This window comes from Lasioglossum baleicum, chromosome 4 (assembly GCF_051020765.1).
Source record: "Lasioglossum baleicum chromosome 4, iyLasBale1, whole genome shotgun sequence".
NCBI classification, from domain to species: Eukaryota; Metazoa; Arthropoda; class Insecta; order Hymenoptera; family Halictidae; genus Lasioglossum; species Lasioglossum baleicum.
The window spans coordinates 10877414-10892735 of NC_134932.1; the positions used below are offsets into that span (position 1 = coordinate 10877414).

Consider the following 15322-nt stretch of genomic DNA (forward strand, 5'->3'; position numbering starts at 1 on the left):
TATGAACTACCCGCTCCGGCGAGCGTTTCGATAAAGGCTCGCGATTAGCGGGGTGGGACACGGGGAGACATAATATGTATACGCTTGGGATCCAGTGTCTGCGAAACCGTCCACGGCACAGGTATCTACCAGCTGAAACGGAAGAAAAAGAATAAGGGGGACGGGTTTCAAAGATGGCGGATAAACGGGGGCTGAAGAAGGGCTTGTCCGGCCCCCGAGCGACGGTTAACCGGTTAATCCATTCGAACCAGTCGCCACGATAGCACACAGAGGTGAATCCGGTTCAATTACGATCCCTTTCGGCCATCGAACAGGAATATATGGTATCGAGAAGTGCAGAACCTGTTGTCCTTTTTTCGTTTGTTCCACGCTGCCTTGATTTGGCTCGATTTTGCGCAGATACCATCGAGCCACTTATGCGTCGATAGTTTTTATTACTTCGAGGTAGGGAATTTTAATCGAGGACAGAGTTGGGCAAAAATTTAATCAACGATTGACGACTAAATTTCTACTTCAAGCGTTAATCGCAGTTAACAATTAATCTCCTCGTTTAGTCGTTAAAATTGTGGTTAACGATTAAATACTTATTAATCGTTAATTGCGATTAACGATTATTAATCGTCAATCGGATAATTGATTAATGATTAACTGCTGAAATTTCGAAATGAAACACGTAATCAGAACTGTATGAATACTGAAAAAAATGTAAACTGAGTTTAGGTGTATTGTCATTTGGTCGATAATACAAATTCTGTTTACGTGCTTTTATGTTTTTTTCAATGATTCCTTTTTTTTAATCAACGATTGAATCAATCGCCGATTTTTCGACGATTTCTTTTATCAATCGTATACATTAATCAATTAATCATGATTAAAATTTTAATCGATTAATGCCCAACTCTGATCGAGGAAAAGTTAAAACAAAATGAATTTTTTTAGACACAGAAAGTAATCATGTCATCTTTTTGTATTGGAAGGAATTTTCCAAATGAAGAGAACTAAACTGTTCTCGCTTGGTTCTTACAAAATATTGACGCAAGATTTACAGAAAGATCCTTGTGAAAGGATCTTACTCGAATGACGAGTGAAGCTCATCGTGAGCTTGTATGCACATGGAACGATGATCTTCGAGGAATCATCGAGGAACGAAATGTTTGACAAAGAAATTTTTAACTCGGCAACTGTTCTCGCTAGCTATGCAAAACTGGAATACACGCGCTGATAATATCGCCTGTGAATAAATAGCAGCGCCACTGGCTAATCAAATCACAACGCGACAGTCTCGTACGCGACACTCTCCGACCAATTCCATTTCCATCCAATTTTTCGCTCCGCCATCAAAGCCCCGAGTGAAGTACGGCAAACAATTTCTATCTCCGCGAAGTTCTCCGAAGAACTTCGCTGTCCCCGTTGTCCACAATCTCAGCAAACGGTCCCGATGTAATCACAGATCGTCCCGGCGTCAACTGAAGCGAATATTCCCCTAAACCTGCGGTCTAATCCCTGCCACGAAACTCGAAGAACGAAGAGAGAGAGCGAAGACAAGAAGCTTGATTAAATTGTCTAGCTTAGAGCAAACTGTCAAGAGAGGACAAGGTCAAAATTTGAGGAACCTCGTTTCCAAAACATTGAATCCACCGAGAAGACAAGAAAGAATTAGAAAAGGAAATTCTCTCGACCCGTTAAAAACCTAGGTGTCCCGCGACCCTACTCCTAAAGGGCTGTTTATTGATTAGGCGAAAAGTTTCGGTCGGTCGGTGCACGTGGCGCCATCTTTGGACGGAAGCTCTAGTTAGTTTTCAGGGAAGCTCGCCGGGGTGACAGCGACCAAACCGAGGGGATGGCGGGGATGTAGTTTCGGCAGAGGGGATGACGATAAGGGGGTGAAGTGGGCCGAGACGTAGCCAGACGGGTCAACCAGTCGAGACCGGTCGGTCGCGCCCCGACAACCCCTGCCCGACCCCTAGGATGGCCCCGGGTACGGGGTTGGAGGTGTCGGGGAGGCAGCCAGTATCGATCCCCTAAGCCCATGTTACCCGCCGCGGAACCGGCCTCCAGGGACTTGATCCCAGACGCTCGTACCCGCGTAACTCGACCGGCCAAAATCTCCTTTTCCTCTTCTCCATCTGCCCCTCGCACAATTTTTCAATGAAAAATTTAGTTAAGGTGGAAATCGATAGTTTAATGAGCTAGGAGCGCGGTAGGCAATCAGCTTCTAGCTTGTAAGCATAATAGATATTTTTTTAGCCAATGGAAAAATAATTCAATTTGGGTCACTGTAGAAATTTACCCCTAGCACATGTATGTGATTCTTGGCGTCGCCCTGTGGAAGCAACTAGAAAAATAGAAAACAGCCCTCACTCTCTTTTCATTGCAAAATTCTCATCAACAAGGGCATCAGAAGCGCAAGAAATTTTGAGAATCATTGTAAAAACTTATTGCAATGTGTGTAGTTCTCTGGTTGAAAATCAACCCAATTTTGATTTCTAAATACTGTAGCATATTAATTGTACTGTAATTTAATGTGAGTTTAATGTAAAGTTTAATTAATTTAATAATTTAATGTAAAGTTTAATTGTTAATGAAATGGAAAAGTTGAAACAGAATTTGTAGTCCAAGCTTGCAGAAGATTTTCGATGCAGGACGAACGTCTCCGTCCGAATTTGTATACTTCGGAAGTTCGACAGAATTTTAAGGTGAATATTTTCGTAACGTCGGAAATCCGCAGTAAGATTTTTGGAGTTTGCCGCGTCTCCTGTTCTCTTGACCAGCTGCCAGGTCTGGAAATTTCAGGGAAATATAGTTCGTACAATATGAAGTACTTGGCCCGAGTCACGTTTATGCAATTCCGCGCAATGTCTTCCCGAGGGACGACGCAGTTTATACGAACCGGAGACATTGCGTATTGAAATATTCATTGAACCTACTATCGCATTGTCGGCCATTGCATAAATTATCCTCTATTAGGCATTTTACAACAGACGGGAAGAGCAACAACGATACATTCGAGCTCGTTAGAATCGACGAATTTCAACGTAACTTTGCGCTCGAAGCGTAAAATCGTGCAACACATTGCCGAGTTTAAAATCCACTAAAACTGAAGTCCGACAATTTCTGCTCGGGAGCTCCTCTCTCTCTCTCTCTCTCTCTCTCTTCCTGTCGCTCGTTCTCTTCTTCCGGGCTCTCTCTTCTAATCTTCATTCAAGCTGAATATTATCAGCTTCCGGGCACGTTCATCCTCGAAAGAGAAGAGTCCAATTTCCGGGGAAAAATTCCGAGCGATCTTCGAGGACTCGCACACCCCGAACACCTTCAGCATCGCGAACTCGGAACTTCAGAAGTAGTTCTCGCCTGCAACTCCTTCGGCGAACTCGCTTCTAATCTTCATTCGACGGCGTATTACCCGCTTCCGGGCACGTCCGTTGCGGAAAATAGGGACGGTCAATTTTCTCGAAAAATTCCATCGACCCTTCCCACGAGGTAATATCTGCGTTGGGAATTTTATGCATTTATGGCCGCGCGATTGTCCAAAACGAACACGTTGTTCCTCCCACGTAAACAGAACAGTCTCCCTAATTATTAGAATTTGCGAATCGTAAAATACCTGACTAACTATTGCAAAATTAATAATTTCCCAACCCTCCACACATTTCGATTGTTAAAATTTCATTTCACTAGAGCCTTGATAGACGTGTTTCAAAACTAATTCTTCCTATCAATTTTTTTAAAATGTTCCAACCCTTCATTTTCATTCTTAAAATTTTATTCTACTCGAAGTCTGACGAACACTTCACCCCTTGTGCTAAGAAAAATTTCTTTTGAAAATATTCTCTCGAAAATGATTGGAGTGAAGATTCTTTCTATCAATTTTTCGAACGTTTTCCAACCCTCTGTTTTAAGTGTTACAATCTTACTTTACTAGAAATTTGATGGACCCTTCAGCCCTTGTAAAAATTTCGTTTAGAAATATTCTTTTAGATGTGATCTACAAAAAAAGAGAAATATATACAGGGTGTGGCCGAACGGGTGGTACAACCGAGCAGGGGGTGATGCTACATGTATAAATGAGTCGAAAAAAAGGAATTACATTGTTTTGTTTGACGCTTCGAAAAAACCGAGTTTGAAAATGCAGCGAACACACGTGCTATTGTATAGGAATCGTCTGACCATGATTTATCGATTCTGCTTTGTGCATATACTAATGCACGCGAACCTGGCGGCACATTTTTAACTCAATTTTCTCGAAAACGAAGCGTCAAAGGAAAAAGTGTTATTCCTTTTCTTCGACTAATTTTTACATGTAGTATCACCCCCGGCCACACCCTGTATAAATAAAACTGCTAACAGTAGCAAATATACATTCCTACTTAATTGCATCACGAATTGACTGATTTAGATAGAAATAAAAAAATAGTTTCGCCCTTGGAGCACCCCCGTACCCGGCCCAGAAAGTTCCTGCTTGCATAAATATTGACGGTCCGTCAATTCCAGCAAAGTTTCCACGACACATCGCTTGTGAAAGGGTCGAAGGTACACTGTGCCGAGGGTGTAGTGAACGCGCGGGGGGTTCCCCGAGGGATGTTTCGATCGATCGGGGGTTGGTTCTCTTTCATCCGGAAGCGCCGCCTCGTGTAACTGTGCCTCGGCTAAGAGGTTCGGCTACTTGCTGCTAGATGGCGGCACAAATCAGTCGGTGTTGGAACCCGAGTGGTCCAGCCGAATACCGAATCACGTTTTCTCGCGGGGAAAGTCATGGCGGACGGCCATGGCGTCCGTTTTCGTCGGTTTCCAACCGCACACCACTCTTTCGTAATGCTTCGACGAAATTTTTCCTCCCGTTCCCCTCCGTCTCTATCGTTCACAGCCGAATCCGACGGTATTTATAAGCTGCTCGAAATAGGACCGCTTTCACCAAGCAACCATGCTTTCTGCTAGGGCACTTGGCTTTGATTTTAGACCTAAGTGCTCCGGTTCAACCACCCTGCACCGGTCTACTCATCCCTTTTGCTGGAAACACTTAGAAAATTGCAGTGGCTCTCCCAGAGGCGATGACGGACCTTGGATTGTTAGAAAAATTTGTATTCGGGACAAAAATCTATCTAAAAATCCTCTTTTGAGCGTCTTTAGATCGACCCTATTGTTTAAAGATATTTTATACACATACATAAATTCATCAATTTTTTTATCGCATCCGATTAGACAGTCTGCAACTTCAATTAATTACCAGAAACTAACTAATAGCTTCGAAACAATCAACTCGGGTGTGAAGATCATCAAGAGCCTCAATCAAACCAGGTACAACTTCCACAAACAACCTCCCCAAACCAAAATCTTGCAAACCACCAGCTGTTCTCTATTCCCCTCGAATACGTAAAACAACATTTAACAAAATGGTGGTACGACGCACCTGAAAATAGCTTGAACAAACACGCTACAACCAAACAGCTGCAGAAATCATGTGTTACGCGCCTTGACAGTTTGTAAACATCTGAGAATGATGAGGGGATGCGTGGAAAATGTTTTCTCGGTGTTGTTTGGCTCATTCCGACGCTATTATTTGATACTTGGTTGCGTAATGGCGGCTACGATCTCGGATAAAGGAGCACGGAACAGTTTCGGACGCGTTTACGAGACGCGTGCTGTACTCGCCGACGGGAACTTCCTCTCTTTCTCTCTCTTTCTTTCTCTCTCTCTCTCTCTCTCTCTCTCTCTCTCTCTCCTCGGGATTAAAGTGGCGCGCAACCTCTTGAGAGCAGACGTGATTACGTTTTGAACGTCTTCGGGTTTTGAGGAACGACCGCGCTTAAATCGTTACCCTTCGGCGAGTGCGATTCCTGAAATCCGAAGCCGTGGTTTCGAGAAAGACTGTGCTGTGGTGGTGGTGGTGTGCGATCCACGACGACGGGTGCATCGAGCGAATGTCGCACGTGATCGATTTATGGCAACCGGGGAAAACGTGTCGGGGGAAATTCTTGGGTCCGAAGTGCTCGTAACTTATCGGGAGTTACGTTCTATTTTTGCTCGATAACGGCGGATTTGTCGAACCTTTTTAGTTGTCTCATCGTGAACCACTCGCTATGGAAAACAAGTCACTGGGAAAACAAGTGCACTTTACGGGCTTTCGATTATACGCACCCCGTCAGCTTCGTACTGAATCGCACGTTCGAAATTGTATTAACCCCTTGCCTTACAATATCGTGCCAGACCGTGCTGAAGATTTTGAACAGAGTCTAATAAATATTATATGTTATATTATTAATCTCCTTCTTAAACCGAGATGAAATTCTATGTTGGTTTTATTAATGTATAGTTATTAAAGAACATGTAGGCATACAATAGATATAAGTTTTCTCCTTTTTTAGAAAATTACGTACTACAAAGAAAGGTCTAATCACTGAATCCGTAAAATAAATCGTAGGTCAAGGGGTTATAACGCTCGCTACTTCTTTCGACGGCAACAGTTCAGAATCAAGACAAAATCATTTCTAACAAACGCTTGTAGCGAATTTGTTAATAAAACACTCTATTGTAAATAACGCTATTGCAGCAATAAAAAAAGTGCAGTGCGGACACTGTTTATTAGTGGGGCTAAAGGGTTCGGACCCCGAACGTCGTTTTATTGTCTTTCTATAAGGACGGGGTGCAATAAAAAATGGCTCTTTTCCCGAAATTGCAGTCTTCCCTTCTGGACTTCCAAAGGGGTAGAAAAATTATTGGAGGGCCTCGGAGGCGAACAAAAAAATTAGCCTCATATTTTGCTCGTAGCCTGGGCTCAGTGAAAAGGGACGACGACGTGGGCGAGGGCAATCTCCTGTTAAAAAGAAGCCTTTTGCGCGACCCTCGCGGTGAAAAGAATTCCTTTAGTACGGAATACCCGGCATAGCTCACCCCTAATTCAACCCGTTATTAGTTCCGACCTTCTTTATTGCGGTCTTCAGTGTTCGTCGGCGGCTGCTTCCCTCGATGCCTCGAGAACCTACGCTGCGATTGCACTTGTACTCGGCTATGTAGGCAATTCTGCTGTACCTGGGAATACAGTGACTCCCATTAATATATTTTTAAATATATTTTTAAATATTGGAATATACGACTTGAACTTTTTTGGAAGCTAGAGCTATTAGTTTACTGCAGAATGTGAAAAGAAATTTTTTTAAAAATTGCAATTCGTCGGAATTGTAGAGAAAATACTAAAAGTTGCATTTTACAACTTTCTTACGTGGAGCTACGTTGAAAATTTTCAAAATACACTTTCAAGAATTTTTGGAAATCGACAGAAATTTTTGTTAAAGTAATTCGCGTCAATTGACTCATGAAATTCTACGTTTAAGACATTTACTGTTTTTTAGCAGAAACTTTCACTGGACAGAGGTAAGCAAAAATTTAATTAACGATTGACGAATAAATTTTTATTTCAATCGTTAATCGCAGTTAACAATTAATCTCCTAGTTTAGTCGTTAAAAAAATGCGGTCAACGATTAAATACTTATTAATCGTTAATTGGGAATTACGGTTAAATTTCTACTTTGGTCGTTAATTGCGATTAACGATTACATTCCTTTCAATTGTGATCGTCAATCGGATAATTGATTAATGGTTAACTGCTGAAATTTCGAAATGAAATACGGAATCAAAACTATATGAATACTGAAAAAAATGTAAACTAACTTTAGGTGTATTCTTGATGAATACTTTTTGTAATCAACGTTTGACGATTAACTTCATCAATCGATTGAATCAGTCTCCGATTTTTCGATGATTTCTTTTTGTAATTAACGATTTTTTAAAAATTTCTTCACGTTAATCAACGATTGACAATTAACTTGATCAATCGATTGAATCAATCGTTACCTTTTTTAATCGTATACATTAATCGATCAATCCTTCTCACTGGAGAGAAAAGTTATACCGTCAACACGAGTAGGAACCTTTTCATTGTTGTTATCTCGTCGAGAAGCCGAGTAGGAGGATCGCTAATTAACGTTCCCTTATTACTTATATTCTGTCAGCGAGATAGCCCGGCTGGTGGTTTATGGGTGCAATACTCCTGCGAACGCGCAATCCGATCCATAAATAGCAGTTCGAGTAGCGGCGAAGATAACGCCCGCGAGTTGTTTAGCCATGTTAATACCGGCACCGTGGAGAATCTTAAACAGCGCGGATCGTTGTTGGACGCGGAACGCGTTGCTGGTTGTTTGTTTCGGCGATGTTCCTTCCACGGACAGAGTACATCGTGGCTTGAAATATTCATCGGAGATCGCATGAGAACATAGTGCGTGCGCGAGAAGATGGCCGAGAGCTTAGGGGTGCGATGCGACACTTATGTGAGACATCGTTCGGAACACGACGAAAGAGCTGTCAGAAACACAGGAATCGAGCAAATTCAAATTATCAATGGAAAAAATAAATTTCCACGTCATTTCATGCACAAAATTTTTACAGTGTATAAAAATCCTCTGTCTAATCGTTCCTTGAGTGTTTCTTCATTTTCTCTGTTAATTTCGTAACTCGTGAGCGGAAACTAATTAGTCGAATGTTTTATTAACTGAAGCACGTCGTGAACGATCAATTTCCTCATCCAGCTAGACCCAAGTTATTACATCTTCAATCCGAAGACTAGAAAATTCATTACGATAATTCTTCTCAGACTGTTTGATTTCGAATTCGATTTCTCAATTCGATTCACAAGCTATCGTCCTTGGCGATCGATAGCAGATTGGCTCGTAACTCGTCGATCAATGCATTAGAAGAAGTAGATAGCTGTTATTGAAGTTTCGCCGACGCTTAATGAACACCTGCCGAAGTAAATTTTCGGAGGATGCTTGCCAGCGATTTGGAACACGGTGAATAGAAAGTTGCTCGTGAACGAGGATGACCCAGAAAGAGTGTCTTCAAGATAGACGTTTCCTTACTGTGATTCTCTCAGGATTGATGATTCACGAACTTATTTCTCGTTCGCATTTAACAGTCCGCTATCACGGGCCACTAGATTTTTATTCCTCGCACCCGGCTCTTCAGGGGTATGGTTTATGAACTTCTTTAACGTCCAGCGATTTCGAGCCGTTTGTTACTGAATAACAGAACGTTAGGGTCCATAAAAGTTTAAGAGTAACCGCCGGGTTGTCTACTGCGCGCGATAGAAGTCGAGACCCTGTTAACAGGGTAGTTTTTTGGTCATAAACGGTCTGCCAGCTCTGCCGGATAAACACAAACGATCAGATGCATCTTAACGAGCTATAAATGCTGATACAATGTGCACGTTGCCGCGATTATCGCTGCGGCGAGTTAATTGCACGAATAATTAGCCTGGATAATGAAAAAGAGATCAACGTATATAGCCAAGAACGGACGTATGGTTTGTCAAGGGCTCTGAACAATGATCGTTGCTGTGGTATCAAGGTGTAACGCGAGATAAATTAATGTCTAATAGAGCTTCTATTATCTGAACGCGTCCGAGCAACTGTTAAGTGCTCTCTTTATTGCTACTTTTATGGTTTAACGATCGTCTTTACAATGTAAGAGGGTTGTTATCGGGCGGATTGAATTTAACAGACAGCTGAAGACTCGGGGGACATTAAGAGCGACTGTTGCAGGCGACGAAGTTGATCATGCGTTTGGAACGACCCAGTCTTTTGGTTCACTGTCGACGATTATGCTCAAAATCCTCAGCAACACAATGCACATTCAACCTATCTAAAGCACCTACCAAGTAATTAGAACCTGAGGGGTTGAGAGTACCAGATCAATCTCTCCATCACCTTCCTGTCCCAACCAACGTCTTCGGCAACATCTTCGGCAACCTCTGTGCTCGATTCGCGCAAACACCGCGGCTTTCCAGCCACGACCCCTTTATATCCACGAGGCAAAATTGGACGCGGAAAGGTCAAGCCCGTCGCAAGCGAATCGCTTTTAATTAATTCCCGGAGGAGTCGGGAGAGCGGAAGCGAAACGAGGGGAACCCAAGAAGCCGAAAACTAAACGGAAGAAGAAGCAGTAAGAGGAAAGAGTCTCTCTCAGTCGAGGTCGATGCGAGATGTCGCAGATGTCAAAGCCCTCCCCTCCCCCTCCAGAGGGGGTTAGTTACATCTCGATTACGCGGCACGCTCGCGAAGAAAAATTGCTCGCCCCGAGAGGAATATAATCCTCGCAGCTGTGCTCAGGCTCCGCGCCACGCATATCCTATATCCGGCTCGGGAACCGGATTTCGGGCTCCTCGGAATACGTATATGTATGTACTATGTATATGTATAATATACGAATTCCTCGGCTCGCTCTCCTCCCGGCTCTCCTTTCCACGTGGAAAAGATGGCGGCCAAGCGCGAATCGCGAGCCCGGGGGCCGCGCAATTTGCATTTCTTAATCCGGCGATTTTTGAATACGCCGAAACCCGGTTTCCACTTCAGGAACACCTGCCGACGGATACTTGAGAACAGAAATTGTTCCGGAATTGGAAATAGTATGGACACTGCCTCAAATAGTTTAAACAAATGATATATTGAAGTTTTTTGTTATATTGATTCAGCGTCCGGTATGCCGTCGTGAAAGATAAATAATTTTTATTATTTTGTACTCATTTTTCTTCTGATACTATTGTATATTTAGCTCCACTTGATTTTATTCCGATATGTTAATTATTGGGAAGAAAGGGGCATACTCTACATAAATTATTTTTGTTTCTTATTAAATTAGATAGGTGGAGAAAGTTCAAGAATATTTATATTTGTACGAAGACACAGCGTTGTGTTCCGGCAATGAATGGCAGAGTCTTTCCGTCGGACAACGAAGCGACGGACGATGAAATTAAAAATGCCCGACGCTTCGGAAAGACATCTGCTTCTTTGTTTCTTTTAAAAATGTTGCACAAAAATTCGTGACGTAGTTAATAAGTTTAATAATCATTTTACCTAATATTCTGTATTTATAAGGATTTTAATGCAAGTTTAAAATTTTCTGTAGCAAATGCAAGCGAAAGGAGACGAGTCAGAATTAATTTCTTATTCAACTAGTTTTAACAAGCCGAATTTTAGCATCAGTTTTTATAAAATAGAAAGAAATTTCAATGTTTGTCAAATTTTAACGAAGCCTTGCTCCAAAAATCATCTCGAACTTGCTCATAAATTCAGGCAGACTCTCTATCGCGTGATCCGCAAATAACCATTCGAACTATCGTTCAATCAAGCCTTCGCAGTCGAATCTACGGAAATTGGGGTCTCGAGGGGGCTTCCATTCAAAATTCCGAATAAGTTTCTTCTTTCTCTTGCATAAAAAAGCGTATGAAAGTAAACGAAGAAACTCGGATCTTCCCTTTTATCCGCTAACAAGCTCGCGTTTCTCGTGTCTCTGTTCTCGTTCTATCTCTCTCTTCTTCTCTCGAAAATAGTTTCAGCAGCTAGGAGGTGATCCATTTTCGGAAAATCTCACGTCTCTCGCGTATGGAATTTCCTCGAGGAGGGTGGGCGAGTAGAAAATGTCGGCGTCTCTCGAGCCGAAAATCCGAGGACCGAGAAATTCCGTGAGCAGAGGCGAGAGGAGATAACGCGTTGTTTTCCGTCTAAAACGGATAACTGAGGAAAGCGTGAGCGAAGAGAGAGAGAGAGAGAGAGGGAGAGCAGCTGTCAAATTATTTTCCGAGGCGTTCCCCGTAGGTCGATGGGATATCTCGTAGACGTCGGAGCGCGTTTCTACATCGCGTTCCTCGCGATCTCTGTACACGCGCCTCCTCGACCCCTTCTTTATGACCGGAGAATGTTGGAGAAATATTGTTCCAGTCTTGCGCACGCAAATAACACCGGCTCCCGACGGATTTAAACGCCGCCTCCCGATTACCAGGCTTCCACCCCCGCTTAACTAGCCAACTTTCGCGCCCGGTTTGAAAATACGCGGATTTTTCGCCACCCCGGAAACGTTTCACTTTTCATTCGAACCCTCCTCCGCCCCCCGGTCGGAGAAAAATGCTGCTGGAAAAACTCGCGACGGCTTAATTGCTGTTGAACGTTGTCGAAAGACGTAAAAGAGCAATGCGAAATTTCCTTCCGTGCGTCGCGCAAATCAATTTTCGCCGAAAAGAGGGTTAGAAGAAATCGTCAGTCTACGGGTTCTCGAGATCGGTTTAAATATTTATATGAATCTCGAGTCGGCTCGATCGACTCGCCATTTCGCCAGTAGAGCTCGGCCTGTTTCCGGTGACAGAAACGGATTACAAAAGGCGAGCTCCGTAGCCTCGGCGACGGAGAATGCAATCACGGGAAAGATTTTCCTCCGCCTCGTTCCTCGGGATTGAACTTTTGTTGTCTCACCCCATCGGGAAGCTTCGGGGGTCGAAACCGGAGCTCCTCTGGCTCACCTTTAGTTTCTTTTTCCACACGGCTTCGGGACACGAGACCGTGTTCCCCGGTCTTATATCAACTCTCCGGGCCTCATCTTCCGAACGTTCTCTAATGCTTTCGTTTCAACCCTCTTTCTCCGGCGCACGTGCCACCGAATCACTGCCTCTCCTCTCTCTCTCCTCCTCCCTCGCTGTTTCTCTTCGTTACCAGAGATTCCTTCTCCGAGAAATTTCGCGCGACTTATGAAAAGTTTTCGGATTAGGGAGCTCGCGTCACTGAACGACACTTGGAAAACTTCGTCATTATTTCCCTGATGGAAGCCTCGTGTTCCCCATTTCCAAAGCCAAGGGTTGCTGGCAGCATTTGCGGGAAGCGCGAGCGAGGAAATGCTCCTAACATTGTTGTTTCGGAACTAATAGCGAGAAATACATTTTCTCATTCAAGAATGAAAGAAGAAAAATTCTAACGGGCCGAAAATTGCAAATTTTCATGGCTCAGCGCGAGAACGAAAAACTATGGTTACAGAGGGTGTTTCTGCGGAAAATACAGTGATCCTTGGCCGGTTATCTGACGGCTATTAGCCGTAGGTCGTCGGTCGACGAATTCAAACGCGACCCACCGGAATTACAGCGAGTGGCTCAGCCAGAGCGTACACGGGGTTGTTCTGCTCGGAGTATAATGCAGAGTTTATTATAACGTTCGCCGAGGAGCTCTAACCGCGGCAGCCTATCTCCTCCGGTGCAGGGCTAGCGAAACTTGTTATCGCCGGCGGATATAACGGAGCTGCGCCGTTGCACAAGGGAGATCCTCGTAAATCGCAATTTCACGCGTGGGCGGCCCCGGTGCCGGAGAATTTGTAAATTTCGTTTGTTACGGCGTTCGACGGCCAATAAGTTCTGCGTCGTCGTCTGTCGGCCGGCCGGTTTACATTGTTTCTGCAAACGGGGGTGCTGTCCCATACACCAGTCGAGCAGATAATCGCGTTTACGCGTTCTCCCCGGCGACCACGGTGCTCCGCGTCCGCGAATTATTCCAAGCGACACCTCTCGCGACGATTCAAACCCTCTGCCCGACTATTTTTGTGAATGTTGAACTCTCGAGAACGATTTTATCGTCCGCTGAACGTCGGGATGAACACACAAACCTGCCTGTTTTATTAATTTGCGCTTGAAGTCGGAATGTTTTGTAACTTGTTCGTGCAGAACTTGAATGTTTACCGAGAATTTCTTAAAAAATTGTGTAACTGACAATTTTAGTCAAGAACGCGTCCAAACAATTCTTTCGGGATTACTTTTTGAACGAATATTTTCAGCTTCTTCTTGAATAGACATTATTTTAAAATTGTGTCGAGTAGGCACAAAGAAAATCATTATTTCGGTGAGCCAACAAAAACGGTTTGCAGATCGCAACGATCGATGGACATTAAAGATCCACCCGGCCCGCATCGATTGTTACTAACGACGAATCCAGTGACGGTAAGACTAGCGTAACTTACCACATCCTGCCGAAAGGGTTGAGCCCTGCAGCACGTAGCCTTGAGGATAATTTTTCACCTTGGAAGCGTCGGAAACCGAGACGATTCGCGTAGTTGCATTGCAAGACCTTGAAACGAGACTGCCTCGGAAAGCTTCACCTGCCAGCCTCGTGGTTTGCCGGTCTCCGCCATGATTCGTCAAGGAGATAACAGTAGAACGGTCATTCCTTACCCCTTTCGATGACCAAACGGCACGTTCAATCCTTTTTTACCTACTGGCCATCGGAAAACGTCCTTCCCGGTCAGCCTTCGTGTTTTGACTCGGCTTAAATCTGTTTATTACCACTCGCGGAACCCTTTCCTCTTTCCGCTTTATTGTCAAGGTGAGCATCAGGTAAATGCCCCTAGTTGCATCGGTGTTTGCCAGCGGCGAAAGGGTTATAAAAGAACGCGCCTACCCGTTTTCCCGGGACCTTCGATGTCCCGGTCCTTTTCTGTCTTTTTTTCTCGGTTCCCTTTTTTCCCAGTTTTTTCACCCTTCCGACCTCTACAATCGTTAGGTTCGCCAGCTCGCGTCGGCGTAGCTAGTTTTATGTTTTTAAACCCTTTGCACTCGAGACACGTGTCGAAGCTCGTTGAAACGTTGGGAAACTCGGGAAGCAAGAACACGGGGCTGGGAAATGTCGACGGTTTTCCACGGTGACATTAATATTTCGGACGGGCCGGGGTAGTTCCCGGCGAGATTCCTTCGCTTATGAACCGAGAGATCCGCATAAAAATGGAGGTCGCAATAAACGGACCGGCTACGCGGAATACCAATACCGTGGGGGTGGCAACCCCCTCGGCGGGGGTGACGAAGCTGGGATCCATACGCTGGTTCCTACTCTTAATGGCGATCGATACGAACACCTCTGGCCTCTGAATGTCGTGCTCGGGTTATTAGACACCTGCATTTGCGACACCCTGTACGTAAACACCACTTTTTATCCCCTCAGTTAATTTTGAAATTTTTATAATAAAAATCATTTGCCCAATCAAGCGACAAACGCTTCAAAACCCTTCTCCCCTTCCCCATCTCCCAAACCAACACAAAATGAACAATCCGCAGAACAAACTCACCGATAATCCCCGACTCGGATCAGCGCAATTCCCCCAGGAAAAAGACTTCGCCGAGTTATCAATTCCACCCCCGCGCAGCCCTCGACCCCAGGACGAATGACCTTGACGTAGAATGGAATCTACGAATCACTCCCGCCCCTCCAACAGAAAAGAGAAAGAGAAATAGAAGGTCGAAGGGGGGGGGGGGTCATCATCTTGAGGGTTGAAATTATGGTTGCGCGCGCATCAGCTCAATACTAGCTCCTGTGAGCGACCCAGCCTCTTCCTGGTCTCTGGTCGACCACGTGTGTACCTTCAGCCCTCGAGCCACCCCACGAAAAATGCATCTCCTCTATTCTTTCCGTTTCCACCCCCTCCACCCCTTCAGCCCTTCGAAGTTTCCTCACGATCTGGCCGGGGCGCGGA

At 44.4% G+C, this 15322-nt stretch overlaps 1 protein-coding gene and 1 long non-coding RNA gene across 6 annotated transcripts in view; one reads left to right on the forward strand and one right to left on the reverse strand.

Moving 5' to 3' along the window:
* The window catches only part of LOC143208200 (uncharacterized), a 42069-nt gene extending 27002 nt beyond the window's left edge, over positions 1 to 15067 (reverse strand). Inside the window, exon 1 of the long non-coding RNA XR_013008869.1 lies at positions 13820 to 15067. This is a non-coding gene — a long non-coding RNA (uncharacterized LOC143208200). The remainder of the gene's footprint in view (positions 1 to 13819) is intronic.
* LOC143208196 (uncharacterized) overlaps positions 1 to 15322 on the forward strand; it is a 377481-nt gene that overhangs the window by 101510 nt on the left and 260649 nt on the right. The gene's annotated exons all lie outside the window — the stretch shown is intronic.